The 19,825-nt window shown below is 49.0% G+C and overlaps 1 protein-coding gene across 1 annotated transcript in view; it reads left to right on the top strand.

Moving 5' to 3' along the window:
* The window catches only part of LOC121574697 (transcription cofactor vestigial-like protein 4), a 95,819-nt gene that overhangs the window by 9,797 nt on the left and 66,197 nt on the right, over window positions 1-19,825 (top strand). The window lies entirely within an intron of this gene.

The following is a 19,825-nucleotide window of genomic DNA, read 5'->3' as shown; positions in this document are numbered from 1 at the left end:
CTTATCCCTAGCCTTATCCCTACCCTTCCCCTACCCTGGCCTTATCCCTACCCTTCCCCTACCCTGGCCTTATCCCTACCCTTCCCCCTACCCTGGCCTTATCCCTACCCTTCCCCTACCCTGGCCTTATCCCTACCCTTCCCCTACCCTGGCCTTATCCCTACCCTTCCCCTACCCTGGCCTTATCCCTACCCTTCCCCTACCCTAGCCTTATCCCTACCCTTCCCCTACCCTGGCCTTATCCCTACCCTTCCCCTACCCTGGCCTTATCCCTACCCTTCCCCTACCCTGGCCTTATCCCTATCCTTCCCCTACCCTGGCCTTATCCCTACCCTTCCCCTACCCTGGCCTTATCCCTACCCTTCCCCTACCCTGGCCTTATCCCTACCCTTTTCCTACCCTGGCCTTAACCCTACCCTTCTCCTACCCTGGCCTTATCCCTACCCTTTTCCTACCCTGGCCTTATCCCTACCCTTCCCCTACCCTGGCCTTATCCCTACCCTTCCCCTACCCTGGCCTTATCCCTATCCTTCCCCTACCCTGGCCTTATCCCTACCCTTCCCCTACCCTGGCCTTATCCCTACCCTGGACCTTGGGCCTCCTCATGGCTGTCTCAACATATAATCAAGCTTTCATTCTGTCTGGTTGAAAATTCCTTCCTAGATTAAGCAGCAGCAAATCCTTCTCAGCGGGCATGCAGTCTGGCTACAGTGAGTTAGGAGTGCAGGCAGTCTGGCTACAGTGAGTTAGGAGTACAGACAGGCAGTCTGGCTACAGTGAGTTAGGAGTACAGACAGGCAGTCTGGCTACAGTGAGTTAGGAGGACAGACAGGCAGTCTGGCTACAGTGAGTTAGGAGGACAGACAGGCAGTCTGGCTACAGTGAGTTAGGAGTACAGACAGGCAGTCTGGCTACAGTGAGTTAGGAGGACAGACAGGCAGTCTGGCTACAGTGAGTTAGGAGGACAGACAGGCAGTCTGGCTACAGTGAGTTAGGAGTACAGACAGGCAGTCTGGCTACAGTGAGTTAGGAGGACAGACAGGCAGTCTGGCTACAGTGAGTTAGGAGTACAGACAGGCAGTCTGGCTACAGTGAGTTAGGAGTACAGGCAGTCTGGCTACAGTGAGTTAGGAGTACAGACAGGCAGTCTGGCTACAGTGAGTTAGGAGTACAGACAGGCAGTCTGGCTACAGCGAGTTAGGAGGACAGACGGGCAGTCTGGCTACAGTGAGTTAGGAGGACAGACAGGCAGTCTGGCTACAGTGAGTTAGGAGTACAGACAGGCAGTCTGGCTACAGTGAGTTAGGAGTACAGACAGGCAGTCTGGCTACAGTGAGTTAGGAGGACAGACAGGCAGTCTGGCTACAGTGAGTTAGGAGTACAGACAGGCAGTCTGGCTACAGTGAGTTAGGAGGACAGACAGGCAGTCTGGCTACAGTGAGTTAGGAGTACAGACAGGCAGTCTGGCTACAGTGAGTTAGGAGTACAGACAGGCAGTCTGGCTACAGTGAGTTAGGAGGACAGACAGGCAGTCTGGCTACAGTGAGTTAGGAGGACAGACAGGCAGTCTGGCTACAGTGAGTTAGGAGGACAGACAGGCAGTCTGGCTACAGTGAGTTAGGAGGACAGACAGGCAGTCTGGCTACAGTGAGTTAGGAGGACAGACAGGCAGTCTGGCTACAGTGAGTTAGGAGGACAGACAGGCAGTCTGGCTACAGTGAGTTAGGAGGACAGACAGGCAGTCTGGCTACAGTGAGTTAGGAGGACAGACAGGCAGTCTGGCTACAGTGAGTTAGGAGGACAGACAGGCAGTCTGGCTACAGTGAGTTAGGAGTACAGACAGGCAGTCTGGCTACAGTGAGTTAGGAGTACAGACAGGCAGTCTGGCTACAGTGAGTTAGGAGGGCAGTCTGGCTACAGTGAGTTAGGAGGACAGACAGGCAGTCTGGCTACAGTGAGTTAGGAGGACAGACAGGCAGTCTGGCTACAGTGAGTTAGGAGGACAGGCAGTCTGGCTACAGTGAGTTAGGAGTACAGACAGGCAGTCTGGCTACAGTGAGTTAGGAGGACAGACAGGCAGTCTGGCTACAGTGAGTTAGGAGTACAGACAGGCAGTCTGGCTACAGTGAGTTAGGAGTACAGACAGGCAGTCTGGCTACAGTGAGTTAGGAGTACAGACAGGCAGTCTGGCTACAGTGAGTTAGGAGGACAGACAGGCAGTCTGGCTACAGTGAGTTAGGAGGACAGACAGGCAGTCTGGCTACAGTGAGTTAGGAGGACAGACAGGCAGTCTGGCTACAGTGAGTTAGGAGTACAGACAGGCAGTCTGGCTACAGTGAGTTAGGAGGACAGACAGGCAGTCTGGCTACAGTGAGTTAGGAGGACAGACAGGCAGTCTGGCTACAGTGAGTTAGGAGTACAGACAGGCAGTCTGGCTACAGTGAGTTAGGAGGACAGACAGGCAGTCTGGCTACAGTGAGTTAGGAGGACAGACAGGCAGTCTGGCTACAGTGAGTTAGGAGGACAGACAGGCAGTCTGGCTACAGTGAGTTAGGAGGACAGACAGGCAGTCTGGCTACAGTGAGTTAGGAGGACAGACAGGCAGTCTGGCTACAGTGAGTTAGGAGGACAGACAGGCAGTTTGGCTACAGTGAGTTAGGAGGACAGACAGGCAGTCTGGCTACAGTGAGTTAGGAGGACAGACAGGCAGTCTTGCTACAGTGAGTTAGGAGTACAGACAGGCAGTCTGGCTACAGTGAGTTAGGAGTACAGACAGTCAGTCTGGCTACAGTGAGTTAGGAGGACAGACAGGCAGTCTTGCTACAGTGAGTTAGGAGTACAGACAGGCAGTCTGGCTACAGTGAGTTAGGAGGACAGACAGGCAGTCTGGCTACAGTGAGTTACGAGGACAGACAGGCAGTCTGGCTACAGTGAGTTAGGAGGACAGACAGGCAGTCTGGCTACAGTGAGTTAGGAGGACAGACAGGCAGTCTGGCTACAGTGAGTTAGGAGGACAGACAGGCAGTCTGGCTACAGTGAGTTAGGAGGACAGACAGGCAGTCTGGCTACAGTGAGTTAGGAGGACAGACAGGCAGTCTGGCTACAGTGAGTTAGGAGTACAGACAGTCAGTCTGGCTACAGTGAGTTAGGAGTACAGACAGGCATTAGCTCAACACACTCGCCAGCAGGAAGAATATGCTGTTCTTTCTTTCAAAAGTCTGTTATAATTGAGCTGCTGAGAGTTATTTATTTGTATTTTAATAACCTCTGCAGGGGTGTTGGTCTGTGTTCTCTTGCTAGTTGCAACTTGCTAGTTGTTCTGTGTGGAGAGTTTATGGAAAGCTTCAGAGCCCGTGTTCACAAAGAGTCTTGGAGTAGGAGGGCTGATCTAGGACCAGTTTTGCCTTTTAGATCATAATGAATGGGGGGGGGGGGGGGCGGGGTCCTTGATCAGCACTACTAACCTTGTCTTCAGTGGTAGTGTGTTTATCTGACAGCTCAGGCCTGGCATCATGTAGCTTGTTTTCCATCCTGTGAGTGTCTGCCATGCTTCTCTCACTCTGACATAAAACAAATTATGTAAAAAAAAAATGTAAGGCCAAAACCTAAATGTGTTGGTTTTACTTTAACAATAAATACGCTTTTTATTTGATTCCATTGTCCTCCAAGAGTTGCTGAATCCCCCCTCTACTTCAGTCTCCTCAGTTCGTACACCTTGTTTGGGGAGAGAGGTAGCGGCAGTGATCCCATCACTAATGTCCCCCTGCTCTCTACAATACCATGTTTCTCTCTGGGTCCGTCACTAATGTCCCCCTGCTCTCTACAATACCATGTTTCTCTCTGGGTCCATCACTATCATGTCCCCCTGCTCTCTACAATACCATGTTTCTCTCTGGGTCCGTCACTAATGTCCCCCTGCTCTCTACAATACCATGTTTCTCTCTGGGTCCATCACTAATGTCCCCCTGCTCTCTACAATACCATGTTTCTCTCTGGGTCCATCACTAATGTCCCCCTGCTCTCTACAATACCATGTTTCTCTCTGGGTCCATCACTATCATGTCCCCCTGCTCTCTACATTACCATGTTTCTCTCTGGGTCCATCACTATCATGTCCCCCTGCTCTCTACAATACCATGTTTCTCTCTGGGTCCATCACTAATGTCCCCCTTCTCTCCACAGTACCATGTTTCTCTCTGGGTCCGTCACTAATGTCCCCCTGCTCTCTACAATACCATGTTTCTCTCTGGGTCCGTCACTAATGTCCCCCTGCTCTCTACAATACCATGTTTCTCTCTGGGTCCATCACTAATGTCCCCCTGCTCTCTACAATACCATGTTTCTCTCTGGGTCCATCACTAATGTCCCCCTGCTCTCTACAATACCATGTTTCTCTCTGGGTCCGTCACTAATGTCCCCCTGCTCTCTACAATACCATGTTTCTCTCTGGGTCCGTCACTAATGTCCCCCTGCTCTCTACAATACCATGTTTCTCTCTGGGTCCGTCACTAATGTCCCCCTGCTCTCTACAATACCATGTTTCTCTCTGGGTCCATCACTAATGTCCCCCTGCTCTCTACAATACCATGTTTCTCTCTGGGTCCGTCACAAATGTCCCCCTGCTCTCTACAATACCATGTTTCTCTCTGGGTCCGTCACTAATGTCCCCCTGCTCTCTACAATACCATGTTTCTCTCTGGGTCCGTCACTAATGTCCCCCTGCTCTCTACAATACCATGTTTCTCTCTGGGTCCATCACTAATGTCCCCCTGCTCTCTACAATACCATGTTTCTCTCTGGGTCCATCACTAATGTCCCCCTGCTCTCTACAATACCATGTTTCTCTCTGGGTCCATCACTAATGTCCCCCTGCTCTCTACAATACCATGTTTCTCTCTGGGTCCGTCACTATCATGTCCCCCTGCTCTCTACAATACCATGTTTCTCTCTGGGTCCGTCACTATCATGTCCCCCTGCTCTCTACAATACCATGTTTCTCTCTGGGTCCATCACTAATGTCCCCCTGCTCTCTACAATACCATGTTTCTCTCTGGGTCCGTCACTATCATGTCCCCCTGCTCTCTACAATACCATGTTTCTCTCTGGGTCCGTCACTAATGTCCCCCTGCTCTCTACAATACCATGTTTCTCTCTGGGTCCATCACTAATGTCCCCCTGCTCTCTACAATACCATGTTTCTCTCTGGGTCCGTCACTATCATGTCCCCCTGCTCTCTACAATACCATGTTTCTCTCTGGGTCCGTCACTAATGTCCCCCTGCTCTCTACAATACCATGTTTCTCTCTGGGTCCATCACTAATGTCCCCCTGCTCTCTACAATACCATGTTTCTCTCTGGGTCCGTCACTAATGTCCCCCTGCTCTCTACAATACCATGTTTCTCTCTGGGTCCGTCACTATCATGTCCCCCTGCTCTCTACAATACCATGTTTCTCTCTGGGTCCATCACTAATGTCCCCCTGCTCTCTACAATACCATGTTTCTCTCTGGGTCCATCACTAATGTCCCCCTGCTCTCTACAATACCATGTTTCTCTCTGGGTCCATCACTCTGGCCTTCTCATGTCCCCTGCTGGGTTTTAGTTTTTTCCCTTGGCTGATGTCACTTCCTGTCGATGTAGTGTGTGGCCTCTTTGTCCCAACACAATACAGATGACCTGTTTCCACAATAGACTCAGCCCCACGGCCTAACAACAGAGGCACTAGAAGATCCGCCCCCTTGTTTGCATTTATGACACTGTTGGAATGCTACAACATTCAGGAGAGGGAGGCTCCCAGGCTGAGTTACACTATGCTACACTATGCTACACTACGCTACACTATACTACACTATGCTACTTTATACTACACTATGCTACACTATACTATACCACACTATACCACACTATACTACACTGAACTTCTACACTAAACTATACTACACTATACTAGACCACACTATACTACACTATACTACACTGAACTTCTACACTACACTATACTACACTGAACTGCTACACTATACTACACTGCTACAGTACACTGATACGCTACACTATCTTATACTATACTACACAGCTATACTGCTTCACTATACTACACTGATTCACTATACTACACAGCTATACTGCTTCACTATACTACACAGCTATACTGCTTCACTATACTACACAGCTATACTGCTTCACTATACTACACAGCTACACTATACTACACAGCTATACTGCTTCACTATACTACACAGCTATACTGCTTCACTATACTACACAGCTATACTGCTACACTATACTACACAGCTATACTGCTTCACTATACTACACTGCTTCACTATACTACACAGCTATACTGCTTCACTATACTACACTGCTTCACTATACTACACAGCTACACTGCTTCACTATACTACACAGCTATACTGCTTCACTATACTACACTGCTTCACTATACTACACTGCTGTACTGCTTCACTATACTACACAGCTATACTGCTTCACTATACTACACAGCTATACTGCTTCACTATACTACACAGCTATACTGCTTCACTATACTACACAGCTATACTGCTTCACTATACTACACTGCTTCACTATACTACACAGCTATACTGCTTCACTATACTACACAGCTATACTGCTTCACTATACTACACTGCTTCACTATACTACACTGCTTCACTATACTACACAGCTATACTGCTTCACTATACTACACAGCTATACTGCTTCACTATACTACACTGCTTCACTATACTACACAGCTATACTGCTTCACTATACTACACAGCTATACTGCTTCACTATACTATACAGCTATACTGCTTCACTATACTACACTGCTTCACTATACTACACTGCTATACTGCTTCACTATACTACGCAGCTATACTGCTTCACTATACTACGCAGCTATACTGCTTCACTATACTACACAGCTATACTGCTTCACTATACTACACAGCTATACTGCTTCACTATACTACACAGCTATACTGCTTCACTATACTACACAGCTATACTGCTTCACTATACTACACAGCTATACTGCTTCACTATACTACACAGCTATACTGCTTCACTATACTACACTGCTGTACTGCTTCACTATACTACACTGCTGTACTGCTTCACTATACTACACTGCTGTACTGCTTCACTATACTACACAGCTGTACTGCATCACTATACTACACTGCTGTACTGCTTCACTATACTACACTGCTACACTATGCTATACTGCGCTGCTACACTATACTGATACGCTGTAGTCAGGCCTTTGGTGCTGTAGTGTTGTCAGAGACTGTTGTTGCCAGGCTTTTTGTCCTTTGTGTATGTTTTGGCACGGCTCCAGTTCTGTGACCTATAGTCTAAACGGTGTGGTCACACCTGGCTGTGTAAGATACTGAGGCATTTATCTTATCCTGTGTTTTTGTTTTTGGCTGTTAGATCCTCAACCTGTAGTGTTGTCAGACCCGGCTGAAGCGGGAGGTCTGCAGCCCTGTAGTGTTGTCAGACCCGGCTGAAGCGGGAGGTCTGCTGCCCTGTAGTGTTGTCAGACCCGGCTGAAGCGGGAGGTCTGTAGCCCTGTAGTGTTGTCAGACCCGGCTGAAGCGGGAGGTCTGTAGCCCTGTAGTGTTGTCAGACCCGGCTGAAGCGGGAGGTCTGCAGCCCTGTAGTGTTGTCAGACCCGGCTGAAGCGGGAGGTCTGCAGCCCTTTAGTGTTGTCAGACCCGGCTGAAGCGGGAGGTCTGTAGTGTTGTCAGACCCGGCTGAAGCGGGAGGTCTGCAGCCCTTTAGTGTTGTCAGACCCGGCTGAAGCGGGAGGTCTGTAGCCCTGTAGTGTTGTCAGACCCGGCTGAAGCGGGAGGTCTGTAGCCCTGTAGTGTTGTCAGACCCGGCTGAAGCGGGAGGTCTGTAGCCCTGTAGTGTTGTCAGACCCGGCTGAGCGGGAGGTCTGTAGCCCTGTAGTGTTGTCAGACCCGGCTGAGCGGGAGGTCTGTAGCCCTGTAGTGTTGTCAGACCCGGCTGAAGCGGGAGGTCTGTAGCCCTGTAGTGTTGTCAGACCCGGCTGAGCGGGAGGTCTGTAGCCCTGTAGTGTTGTCAGACCCGGCTGAAGCGGGAGGTCTGCAGCCCTGTAGTGTTGTCAGACCCGGCTGAAGCGGGAGGTCTGTAGCCCTGTAGTGTTGTCAGACCCGGCTGAAGCGGGAGGTCTGTAGCCCTGTAGTGTTGTCAGACCCGGCTGAAGCGGGAGGTCTGTAGCCCTGTAGTGTTGTCAGACCCGGCTGAAGCGGGAGGTCTGTAGCCCTGTAGTGTTGTCAGACCCGGCTGAAGCGGGAGGTCTGTAGCCCTGTAGTGTTGTCAGACCCGGCTGAAGCGGGAGGTCTGTAGCCCTGTAGTGTTGTCAGACCCGCTGAAGCGGGAGGTCTGTAGCCCTGTAGTGTTGTCAGACCCGGCTGAAGCGGGAGGTCTGTAGCCCTGTAGTGTTGTCAGACCCGGCTGAAGCGGGAGGTCTGTAGCCCTGTAGTGTTGTCAGACCCGGCTGAAGCGGGAGGTCTGCAGCCCTGTAGTGTTGTCAGACCCGGCTGAAGCGGGAGGTCTGTAGCCCTGTAGTGTTGTCAGACCCGGCTGAAGCGGGAGGTCTGCAGCCCTGTAGTGTTGTCAGACCCGGCTGAAGCGGAGGTCTGCAGCCTGTAGTGTTGTCAGACCCGGCTGAAGCGGGAGGTCTGTAGCCCTGTAGTGTTGTCAGACCCGGCTGAAGCGGGAGGTCTGCAGCCCTGTAGTGTTGTCAGACCCGGCTGAAGCGGGAGGTCTGCAGCCCTGTAGTGTTGTCAGACCCGGCTGAAGCGGGAGGTCTGCAGCCCTGTAGTGTTGTCAGACCCGGCTGAAGCGGGAGGTCTGCAGCCCTGTAGTGTTGTCAGACCCGGCTGAAGCGGGAGGTCTGTAGCCCTGTAGTGTTGTCAGACCCGGCTGAAGCGGGAGGTCTGTAGCCCTGTAGTGTTGTCAGACCCGGCTGAAGCGGGAGGTCTGTAGCCCTGTAGTGTTGTCAGACCCGGCTGAAGCGGGAGGTCTGCAGCCCTGTAGTGTTGTCAGACCCGGCTGAAGCGGGAGGTCTGCAGCCCTGTAGTGTTGTCAGACCCGGCTGAAGCGGGAGGTCTGTAGCCCTGTAGTGTTGTCAGACCCGGCTGAAGCGGGAGGTCTGCAGCCCTGTAGTGTTGTCAGACCCGGCTGAAGCGGGAGGTCTGCAGCCCTGTAGTGTTGTCAGACCCGGCTGAAGCGGGAGGTCTGTAGCCCTGTAGTGTTGTCAGACCCGGCTGAAGCGGGAGGTCTGCAGCCCTGTAGTGTTGTCAGACCCGGCTGAAGCGGGAGGTCTGTAGCCCTGTAGTGTTGTCAGACCCGGCTGAAGCGGGAGGTCTGTAGCCCTGTAGTGTTGTCAGACCCGGCTGAAGCGGGAGGTCTGTAGCCCTGTAGTGTTGTCAGACCCGGCTGAAGCGGGAGGTCTGTAGCCAGGTCTTCTTGTCTGTTCCCATGGAAGTTAGAGGTTTCCCTGGTTTGACCAAACACACAGCAGCCTCTTCCTAGTATTTTCTTTCTTTTTTTACTATTTGTGGAAGTGTCCTATCCAGTCCTGGTCTGCTCGTTGGCCAACCTTCAGATACGAATGTATGATATAGACCAGGGTTTCCCAAACTCGGTCCTCGGGACCCCAAGGGGTGCACGTTTTTGGTTTTTGCCCTAACACTACACAGCTGATTTCAAATAATCAACTCATCATCAACCTTTTGATAATTTGAATCAGCTGTGTAGTGTTAGAAAACCAAAACGGGCAGCCCTTGGGGTCCCGAGGACAGAGTATGGTAAACACTGATATAGACAGGACGTGCCTCTCTGGCATATAGAATAAGGAATCACTTCAGCTCTGTTCATTGCATTTCTATACTGAACAAAAATATATAAAAGCAACATGTGAAGTGTTGGTCCCATGTTTCATGAGCTGAAATAAAAGATCCCAGAAATGTTCCATACGCACAAAAAGCGTATTTCTCTCAAATGTTGTGCACAAATTTGTTTACATCCCTGTTAGTTAACATTTCTCCTTTGCCATTTCTGTCTGTAATAAAGCCCTTTTGTGGGGAGAAACTCATTCTGATTGGCTGGGCCTCGCTCTCCAATGGGTGGTCCTGGCTCCCAAGTGGGTTGGGCCTATGCCCTCCCAGTCATGTGAAATATATACAGTGGGGGAAAAAAGTATTTAGTCAGCCACAAATTGTGCAAGTTCTCCCACTTAAAAAGATGAGAGAGGCCTGTAATTTTCATCATAGGTACACGTCAACTATGACAGACAAATTGAGGAAAAAAAATCCAGAAAATCACATTGTAGGATTTTTAATGAATTTATTTGCAAATTATGGTGGAAAATAAGTATTTGGTCACCTACAAACAAGCAAGATTTCTGGCTCTCACAGACCTGTAACTTATTCTTTAAGAGGCTCCTCTGTCCTCCACTCGTTACCTGTATTAATGGCACCTGTTTGAACTTGTTATCAGTATAAAAGACACCTGTCCACAACCTCAAACAGTCACACTCCAAACTCCACTATGGCCAAGACCAAAGAGCTGTCAAAGGACACCAGAAACAAAATTGTAGACCTGCACCAGGCTGGGAAGACTGAATCTGCAATAGGTAAGCAGCTTGGTTTGAAGAAATCAACTGTGGGAGCAATTATTAGGAAATGGAAGACATACAAGACCACTGATAATCTCCCTCGATCTGGGGCTCCACGCAAGATCTCACCCCGTGGGGTCAAAATGATCACAAGAACGGTGAGCAAAAATCCCAGAACCACACGGGGGGACCTAGTGAATGACCTGCAGAGAGCTGGGACCAAAGTAACAAAGCCTACCATCAGTAACACACTACACCGCCAGGGACTCAAATCCTGCAGTGCCAGATGTGTCCCCCTGCTTAAGCCAGTACATGTCCAGGCCCGTCTGAAGTTTGCTAGAGTGCATTTGGATGATCCAGAAGAGGATTGGGAGAATGTCATATGGTCAGATGAAACCAAAATAGAACTTTTTTGGTAAAAACTCAACTCGTCGTGTTTGGAGGACAAAGAATGCTGAGTTGCATCCAAAGAACACCATACCTACTGTGAAGCATGGGGGTGGATACATCATGCTTTGGGGCTGTTTTTCTGCAAAGGGACCAGGACGACTGATCCGTGTAAAGGAAAGAATGAATGTGGCCATGTATCGTGAGATTTTTAGTGAAAACCTCCTTCCATCAGCAAGGGCATTGAAGATGAAACGTGGCTGGGTCTTTCAGCATGACAATGATCCCAAACACACCGCCCGGGCAACGAAGGAGTGGCTTCGTAAGAAGCATTTCAAGGTCCTGGAGTGGCCTAGTCAGTCTCCAGATCTCAACCCCATAGAAAATCTTTGGAGGGAGTTGAAAGTCCGTGTTGCCCAGCGACAGCCCCAAAACGTCACTGCTCTAGAGGAGATCTGCATGGAGGAATGGGCCAAAATACCAGCAACAGTGTGTGAAAACCTTGTGAAGACTTACAGAAAACGTTTGACCTGTGTCATTGCCATCAAAGGGTATATAACAAAGTATTGAGAAACTTTTGTTATTGACCAAATACTTATTTTCCACCATAATTTGCAAATAAATTCATTAAAAATCCTACAATGTGATTTTCTGGAATTTTTGTTCTCATTTTGTCTGTCATAGTTGACGTGTACCTATGATAAAAATTACAGGCCTCTCTCATCTTTTTAAGTGGGAGAACTTGCACAATTGGTGGCTGACTAAATACTTTTTTCCCCCACTGTAGATTAGGGCCTAATTTATTTATTTTAATTGACTGATTTCCTTTTATTAACTAACTCAGTAAAATCTTCATGTTGCGTTTTTATATTTTTGTTCAATATAAATTAAATGTACCTCAACATTTACCTATTGACTGTAATCCTGTCCTGGCGTGGCCTGCTCTGGCTCCTTGGCAGCCGTCTGCCACTGCAGTATATCACAACTCTGAGGCACTGCCCTGCCCATCTACCTCGAACCCAGGTCTGCTTGTATGTCCGGCTGTCTGACAGCACTCTATTGAGCGATTCAACACCAGCATGACCCCAAAAATATTTTTTGGGTATCTCGGATTGTTCTGGCAATTCTCACATAGAAACTTCATTGGGAGGAAGGATGTTTGACATGCTTTACATTTGTATTACAAACTATTTTTGAGAAAATAATTTAAGGCTGTTTTTAGACCTGTACATGCCTATACATACAGATCATGTCATTATACTCCTTGTAGTGTGCTTTAGAATTTGGAGTCTGTCTATAATCTGAAATACACTTTCACTTTTTTATTCAACATTAAAAGAGACCAGTGAGTGTACATCAAGCCTGGGGGTCAATGCAAACAGCCATTTGATTAACTGTTCAGCAGTCTTATGGCTTGGGGGTAGAAGCTGTTCAGACCTGATGCGTCGGTACCGCTTGCCGTGCGGTAGCAGAGAGAACGGTCTATGACTTGGGTGGCTTGAGTCTTTGACAATTTTGGGCCTTTTTCTGACACCGCCTGGTATAGACGTCCTGGATGGCAGGACGCTTGGTCCCAGCAATGTACTGGGCCATACGCACTACCCTCTGTAGAACCTTGCGGTCGGATGCCGAGCTGTTGCCATACCAGGCGGTGATGCAACCAGTCGGGATGCTCTCGATGATGCAGCTGTATACATTTTTGAGGATCTGAGGTCCCATGCCAAATCTTTTCAGCCTCCTCAGGGGGAATAGGCGTTGTCGTGCCCTCTTCACGACTGTCTTGGTGTGTTTGGACCATGATGGTGTCCACATCACTAAGGACGTAAGGAACTTGAAGCTCTCGACCCGCTCCACTACAGCCCCGTCGATGTGAATGGGGTCTTGCTAGGCCCTCCTTCCACACTGCCATGTCTCTGACCACCTCCCTATACATTTTAGTTAAGTTACTGCATTCATCTTAAGATTGCTAGGTGGGACAACCACATATCGCGGGGTGCTGGTAAATGTTTTTTTTTGGGGGGGCGGTCGAGGTGAGGAGGGGGATTATTTAAGATACTGTTTGTAGAGGTAGGCTTTCAGATGTTTTCGGAAGATGGGCAGGGACTCTGCTGTCCTAGCTTCAGGGGGAAGCTGGTTCCACCATTGGGGTGCCAGGACAGAGAAGAGCTTGGACTGGGCTGAGGGGGAGCTGACCCCCGTAGGGGTGGGAGGGCCAAGAGACCAGAGGTGGCAGAATGGAGGGCTTTGGTTGGGGTGTAGGGGTTGGAGCAGAGCCTGAAGGTAGGGAGGGGCAGTTCCTCTTGCTGCTCCGTAGATAAGCACCATGGTCTTGTAGTGGATGCGATTTTCGACTGGAAGCCAGTGGAGTGTGTGTGTGGAGGAGCGGGATCACATGAGAGAACTTGGGAATGTTGAAAACCAGGCCTGTTTCATCATCGACCAAGCCACCATCGCGTCGTCGGCTAACTTAACGATGGTGTTGGAGTCATGGGTAAACCGGGAGTACAGGAGGCACGCACCCCTGAGGGGCAACTATCACGGATTACAAAGAGAAACCCAGCCGTGAGTTTCACATCTATAGCCATGAAATGCTTTGATAGGCGGGTCATGGCTCACATCAACACCATCATCCCGGAAACCCGGTACCCACTCCAATTCGCATACCGCCCCAACAGATCCACAGATGACGCAATCTCTTTCACTACACATTGCCCTTTCCCACCTGGACAAGAGGAACACCTATGTGAGAATGCTATTCATTGACTACAGCTCAGCGTTCAACACCATAGTGCCTTCCAAGCTCATCACTAAGCTAAGGACCCTGGGACTGAACACCTCCCTCTGCAACTGGATCCTGGACTTCCTGATGGGCCATTCTCGAGCATCTTGACTGTCTGCATCACCGCTTGGTATGGCAGCTGCTTGGCATCCGACCGTAAGGCGCTACAGAGGGTAGTGCGTACGGCCCAGTACATCACTGGGGCCGAGCTCCCTGCCATCCAGGACCTCTATACCAGGTGGTGTCAGAAGAAGACCCAAAGAATTACCAGCCACCCAAGCAATAGACTGTTTGTTAGTTTTTTATTTAGTTTTTTAAAAGTCATTTAGCAGATGCTCTTATCCAGAGCGAATTACAGTTAGTGAGTGCATACATTTTTCATACTGGCCCGCCGTGGGAATTGAACCCACAACCCTGGCGTTGCAAACGCCATGCTCTACCAACTGAGCTACACGGGACCTGTTCTCTTTGCTATCGCACGGCAAGCGATACTTGGTACCGGTACTGGAACTCCCTGTATATAGACATGTTACTACCTCATACTTCCTGTATATAGACATGTCACTACCTCATACTTCCTGTATATAGACATGTTACTACCTCATACTCCCTGTATATAGACATGTTACTACCTCATACTTCCTGTATATAGACATGTCACTACCTCATACTTCCTGTATATAGACATGTTACTACCTCATACTTCCTGTATATAGACATGTTACTACCTCATACTTCCTGTATATAGACATGTCACTACCTCATACTTCCTGTATATAGACATGTTACTACCTCATACTTCCTGTATATAGACATGTCACTACCTCATACTCTCTGTATATAGACATGTCACTACCTCATACTTCCTGTATATAGACATGTCACTACCTCATACTCTCTGTATATAGACATGTCACTACCTCATACTTCCTGTATATAGACATGTTACTACCTCATACTTCCTGTATATAGACATGTCACTACCTCATACTTCCTGTATATAGACATGTCACTACCTCATACTTCATGTATATAGACATGTCATTACCTCATACTTCCTGTATATAGACATGTCACTACCTCATACTTCATGTATATAGACATGTTACTCATTATCCGTTTATCATTTTGTATTTATTCCTTGTGTCACTAATTCAGTTTTTTTTATTAAATAGTTTATCTTAACTTAAGTCTACACCTGTTGTTTATGAAGCTTGCGACAAATAAAATGTGATTTTGATTTGTGTGTGTGCATGTGTTGTTGTGTGTGTCTGGTCGGGGGAGGGACTGACTGAGTAACAAACTCAGCTTGTATTTTGGTGAACCATACTTGAGTCTCCCACACAATCCAAACGATGCTGTTTTAGAATAATATATATTATATATATAAATATGCTCTGACTGAAATGCCAGTGGTTTTAACAAAAACGTGTTTATTTGATTTTAAACCAAGTGCTGTCCTTCCAAGAGTTGCTGTGTGTTGTTCATCTTTTTCCTGCTGTTGTTTCTCCGAGATGTAACTGGCACCCAGGTTCTTTGTCCCTCTATCCACCAGGTGTGACAGAGAGAGAGAGGGAGACGGGGCTAGCTACATCGCCCCACCCTGCAGTAGGAAATATCAGGTTGCCTTTCCACAACAATGCCTAGTCTGACACTGAAGTCTACAACCTCCTCCCCCCTCCCTCTCTCCCTCACAACTCTCCCCCCCCCCCCTCTCCCTCACAACTCTCTCTCCCCCCTCCCTTTCTTCCTCACAACTCTCCTCCCCCCTCTCCCTCACAACTCTCTCTCCCCCCCACTCACAACTCTCCTCCCCCCTCCCACCTCCCCTAATTCAAACTAACACTGAAGTCTACAACCTCCTCCCCCCTCCCTCTCTCCCTCACAACTCTCCTCCCCCTCCCACCTCCCCTAATTCAAACTAACACTAAAGACTTCAACCTCCCCCCTCTCTCCCTCACAACTCTCCTCCCACCTCCCCTAATTCAAACTATCAACCTCCCCCCTCCCCCTCTTAACTGTCTCTCACAACACCCCTCCTCTCCCACCTCCCCAAATCCAAACTAACACAGAAGACTTCAACCTCCCCCCACACTGCTCTCTCTCTACTCCCTCTCTCATCCCTTTTCTGTCCTCCCTCCCACCCCTCTTCCCGAACTAAGGAAAAGTCTGCTCATTGGTTATCTGAAGAGTCCATTGTGTCGTGTTCCACACGCTGTGCAGAATGTGGAACTCTCCAGCAGGCCAGCTGTAGAACAGTGTTCCCATTCAGACTGCTGGCTGCTTGGCCTATTGTCTTCTATGGCGGCTAGGGTTAGGAGATGACAACACACTGTCTGTGGGCCTGTAATTGGACTGGACCAGTCTCAGTCAGTTAGACAGACTAATCAATGTATGAGAAGGAAGGCTGATTATATGTATTTGTCTGTCTGTCTGTCTGTAAGGGCAGAGAGAGAGAGAGAAACAAAAATTAGTAGCATACTTCAACATCAATAGTTTTTATGCGGATGAGAGATTGATATGATGATACTGTATATAAAATGGCACAGTGATTGTGAAGTGTGAAGTGTACTGTACAGTAATGTGATAATTGTAGTGTAGACACATTTCAGTTGAATGCATTCCGTTGTACAACTGACTAGGTATCCCCCTTTCCCAAACCGTGTATATTCCTGTATTTCCGTTGTAGTGTAAACGGTGTAGGGTACTGTATTTCCATTGTAGTGTAAACGGTGTAGGGTACTGTATTTCCATTGTAGTGTAAACAGTGTAGGGTACTGTATTTCCATTGTAGTGTAAACTGTGTAGGGTACTGTATTTCCATTGTAGTGTAAACTGTGTAGGGTACTGTATTTCCGTTGTAGTGTAAACGGTGTAGGGTACTGTATTTCCGTTGTAGTGTAAACGGTGTAGGGTACTGTATTTCCATTGTAGTGTAAACGGTGTAGGGTACTGTATTTCCATTGTAGTGTAAACTGTGTAGGGTACTGTATGACCATTGTATAGTAAACGGTGTAGGGTACTGTATGACCATTGTAGTGTAAACGGTGTAGGGTACTGTATGACCGTTGTAGTGTAAACGGTGTAGATTACTGTATTTCCGTTGTAGCGTAAACGGTGTAGGGTACTGTATGACCGTTGTAGTGTAAACGGTGTAGGGTACTGTATGACCGTTGTAGTGTAAACGGTGTAGGGTACTGTATGACCGTTGTAGTGTAAACGGTGTAGGGTACTGTATGACCGTTGTAGTGTAAACGGTGTAGGGTACTGTATGACCGTTGTAGCGTAAACTAAGTGCTTGGCCCTGCCTCCTCTGGTAGTGTAAACTACAATGTGCTGTGTTCATGAAGCACTAATACAATCACAATGGCTCAGTCATGATGTGGACCTGTAGTGACATGCAGGCAGCACTGAATCTGGACTCATTATAATAAACTCACTACAGGGAGAGTTGGATTAAATGGCCCTTTTTGTTCTGAGTTGAGTAACTACACTAGGGGTGATTTAACAGTTCTACAACATTCAGCTTGTGAATATCCACTATTAGTTTTGTTTTTATAAAGAAAAGCATGGGCCACAGACGTACACATGCACGTGCGCCACACACACACACACACACACACACACACACACACACGGTACATGAAAGCAGTTTTTACTAAATCCTTTCACTGCATAACTTGACATACTGTAGCATTACACACAACCACTATAGGACTGTAGGATCACTGAGAAGGATAGCTAGTAGCTACAGATTCAGAAGGCGTGTCGGGAGGGGAGGCGTGTCGGGAGGGGAGGCGTGTCGGGAGGGGAGGCGTGTCGGGAAGGGAGGCGTGTCGGGAAGGGAGGGGAGGCGTGTCGGGAAGGTAGGGGAGGCGTGTCGGGAAGGGAGGGGAGGCGTGTCAGCTACAGGGATGTAGCTCAGTTGGGTTTGATTCCCACGGGGGTCCAGTATGAAAAATTAAAAAGATAATGTATGCACTCACTTAACTGTAAGTGGCTCTGGATAAGAGCGTCTGCTAAATGACTAAAATGTATATGTAGTAGTGTTTCCTGTAGAGCAGGTCAGGACAGACGTGTGTCTGAACAGATGGAATGAGTCAGTGTGTGGGTTCATAGACGGACTTGGTCCATGTTTCATAGGTTTAAATGACGTGTGGCCCAGCTGCTAAGGGGCCCCCACTGACTGTCTTTTTTTTTTTTTTTAAAGGTCCAATATGCAGAAATCGCTACGCCATTTCCTGTTTTCCTGAAATTATAATAGTTCATCTAATTTCAGTTTGTGACAAAACAAGCAATGTAGAGGATCATTGTACCATCTAAACCGCTGTGAAATATATTTTAAATAACCAAAAATATTGTATTTTCAGCTGTGTTTGAAGCTGGTGGACAAAACTGAAAGTAAAAGACGCAAAAACTAAACGTAAGAACGGGAAGCATAGAAATAGCTCACATAGAACAGATCGACCACTTAGACTTGCTTTCAATGACAGATCTAGAACTCACATTTCTATGTGAATTTGGTAGGTTTGCCCAAAAGTTACATATTGTAGCTTTTAACGCAGTGTGTCCACAGCAGCAGCCTTAAGCCTACATCTACAGTCACTACAGAGAAGTTGATGAGTGGGTCTTGGATTGTCCCTGTCCCTCTGTGTCCCTCTCTCTCTGTCCCTCTGTCCCTCCGTGTCCCTCTCTCTCTGTCCCTCTCTCTCTGTCCCTCTCTCTCTGTCCCTCTCTCTCTGTCCCTCTCTCTCTGTCCCTCCGTGTCCCTCTCTCTCTGTCCCTCCGTGTCCCTCTCTCTCTGTCCCTCCGTGTCCCTCTCTCTCTGTCCCTCCGTGTCCCTCTCTCTCTGTCCCTCTCTCTCTGTCCCTCCGTGTCCCTCTCTCTCTGTCCCTCCGTGTCCCTCTCTCTGTCCCTCCGTGTCCCTCTCTCTGTCCCTCCGTGTCCCTCTCTCTCTGTCCCTCTCCCTCTCTCTCTGTCCCTCCGTGTCCCTCTCTCTCTGTCCCTCCGTGTCCCCCTCTCTCTGTCCCTCCGTGTCCCTCTCTCTCTGTCCCTCTCTCTCTGTCCCTCTCTCTCTGTCCCTCTCTCTCTGTCCCTCCGTGTCCCTCTCTCTCTGTCCCTCCGTGTCCCCCTCTCTCTGTCCCTCTCCCTCTCTCTCTGTCCCTCTGTGTCCCTCTCTCTCTGTCCCTCCGTGTCCCTCTCTCTCTGTCCCTCCGTGTCCCTCTCTCTCTGTCCCTCTCTCTCTGTCCCTCCGTGTCTCTCTCTCTCTGTCCCTCCGTGTCTCTCTCTCTGTCCCTCCGTGTCTCTCTCTCTCTGTCCCTCCGTGTCCCTCTCTCTCTGTCCCTCCGTGTTCCTCTCTCTCTGTCCCTCTCTCTCTGTCCCTCCGTGTCCCTCTCTCTCTGTCCCTCTGTCTCTGTCCCTCTCTCTCTGTCCCTCCGTGTCCCTCTCTCTCTGTCCCTCCGTCTCCCTCTCTCTCTGTCCCTCCGTCTCCCTCTCTCTCTGTCCCTCCGTCTCCCTCTCTCTCTGTCCCTCCGTGTCCCTCTCTCTCTGTCCCTCCAGTGTCCCTCTCTCTCTGTCCCTCCGTGTCCCTCTCTCTCTGTCCCTCCGTGTCCCTCTCTCTCTGTCCCTCCGTGTCCCTCTCTCTCTATCCCTCTGTCCCTCTGTGTCCCTCTCTCTCTGTCCCTCTGTGTCCCTCTCCCTCTGTCCCTCCGTGTCCCTCTCTCTCTGTCCCTCCGTGTCCCTCTCTCTATGTCCCTCCGTGTCCCTCTCTCTATGTCCCTCCGTGTCCCTCTCCCTCTGTCCCTCCGTGTCCCTCTCTCTCTGTCCCTCTCTCTCTGTCCCTCCGTGTCCCTATCTCTCTGTCCCTCCGTGTCTCTCTCTGTCCCTCCGTGTCCCTCTCTCTCTGTCCCTCTCTCTCTGTCCCTCCGTGTCTCTCTCTCTCTGTCCCTCCGTGTCTCTCTCTCTGTCCCTCTGTCTCTGTCCCTCTCTCTCTGTCCCTC

The sequence above is a fragment of the Coregonus clupeaformis genome, unplaced genomic scaffold (assembly GCF_020615455.1).
Source record: "Coregonus clupeaformis isolate EN_2021a unplaced genomic scaffold, ASM2061545v1 scaf0006, whole genome shotgun sequence".
Lineage (NCBI taxonomy): Eukaryota > Metazoa > Chordata > Actinopteri > Salmoniformes > Salmonidae > Coregonus > Coregonus clupeaformis.
Note: the sequence above shows the minus strand (reverse complement) of the source record. Positions and strands in the feature narration are given on the sequence as shown.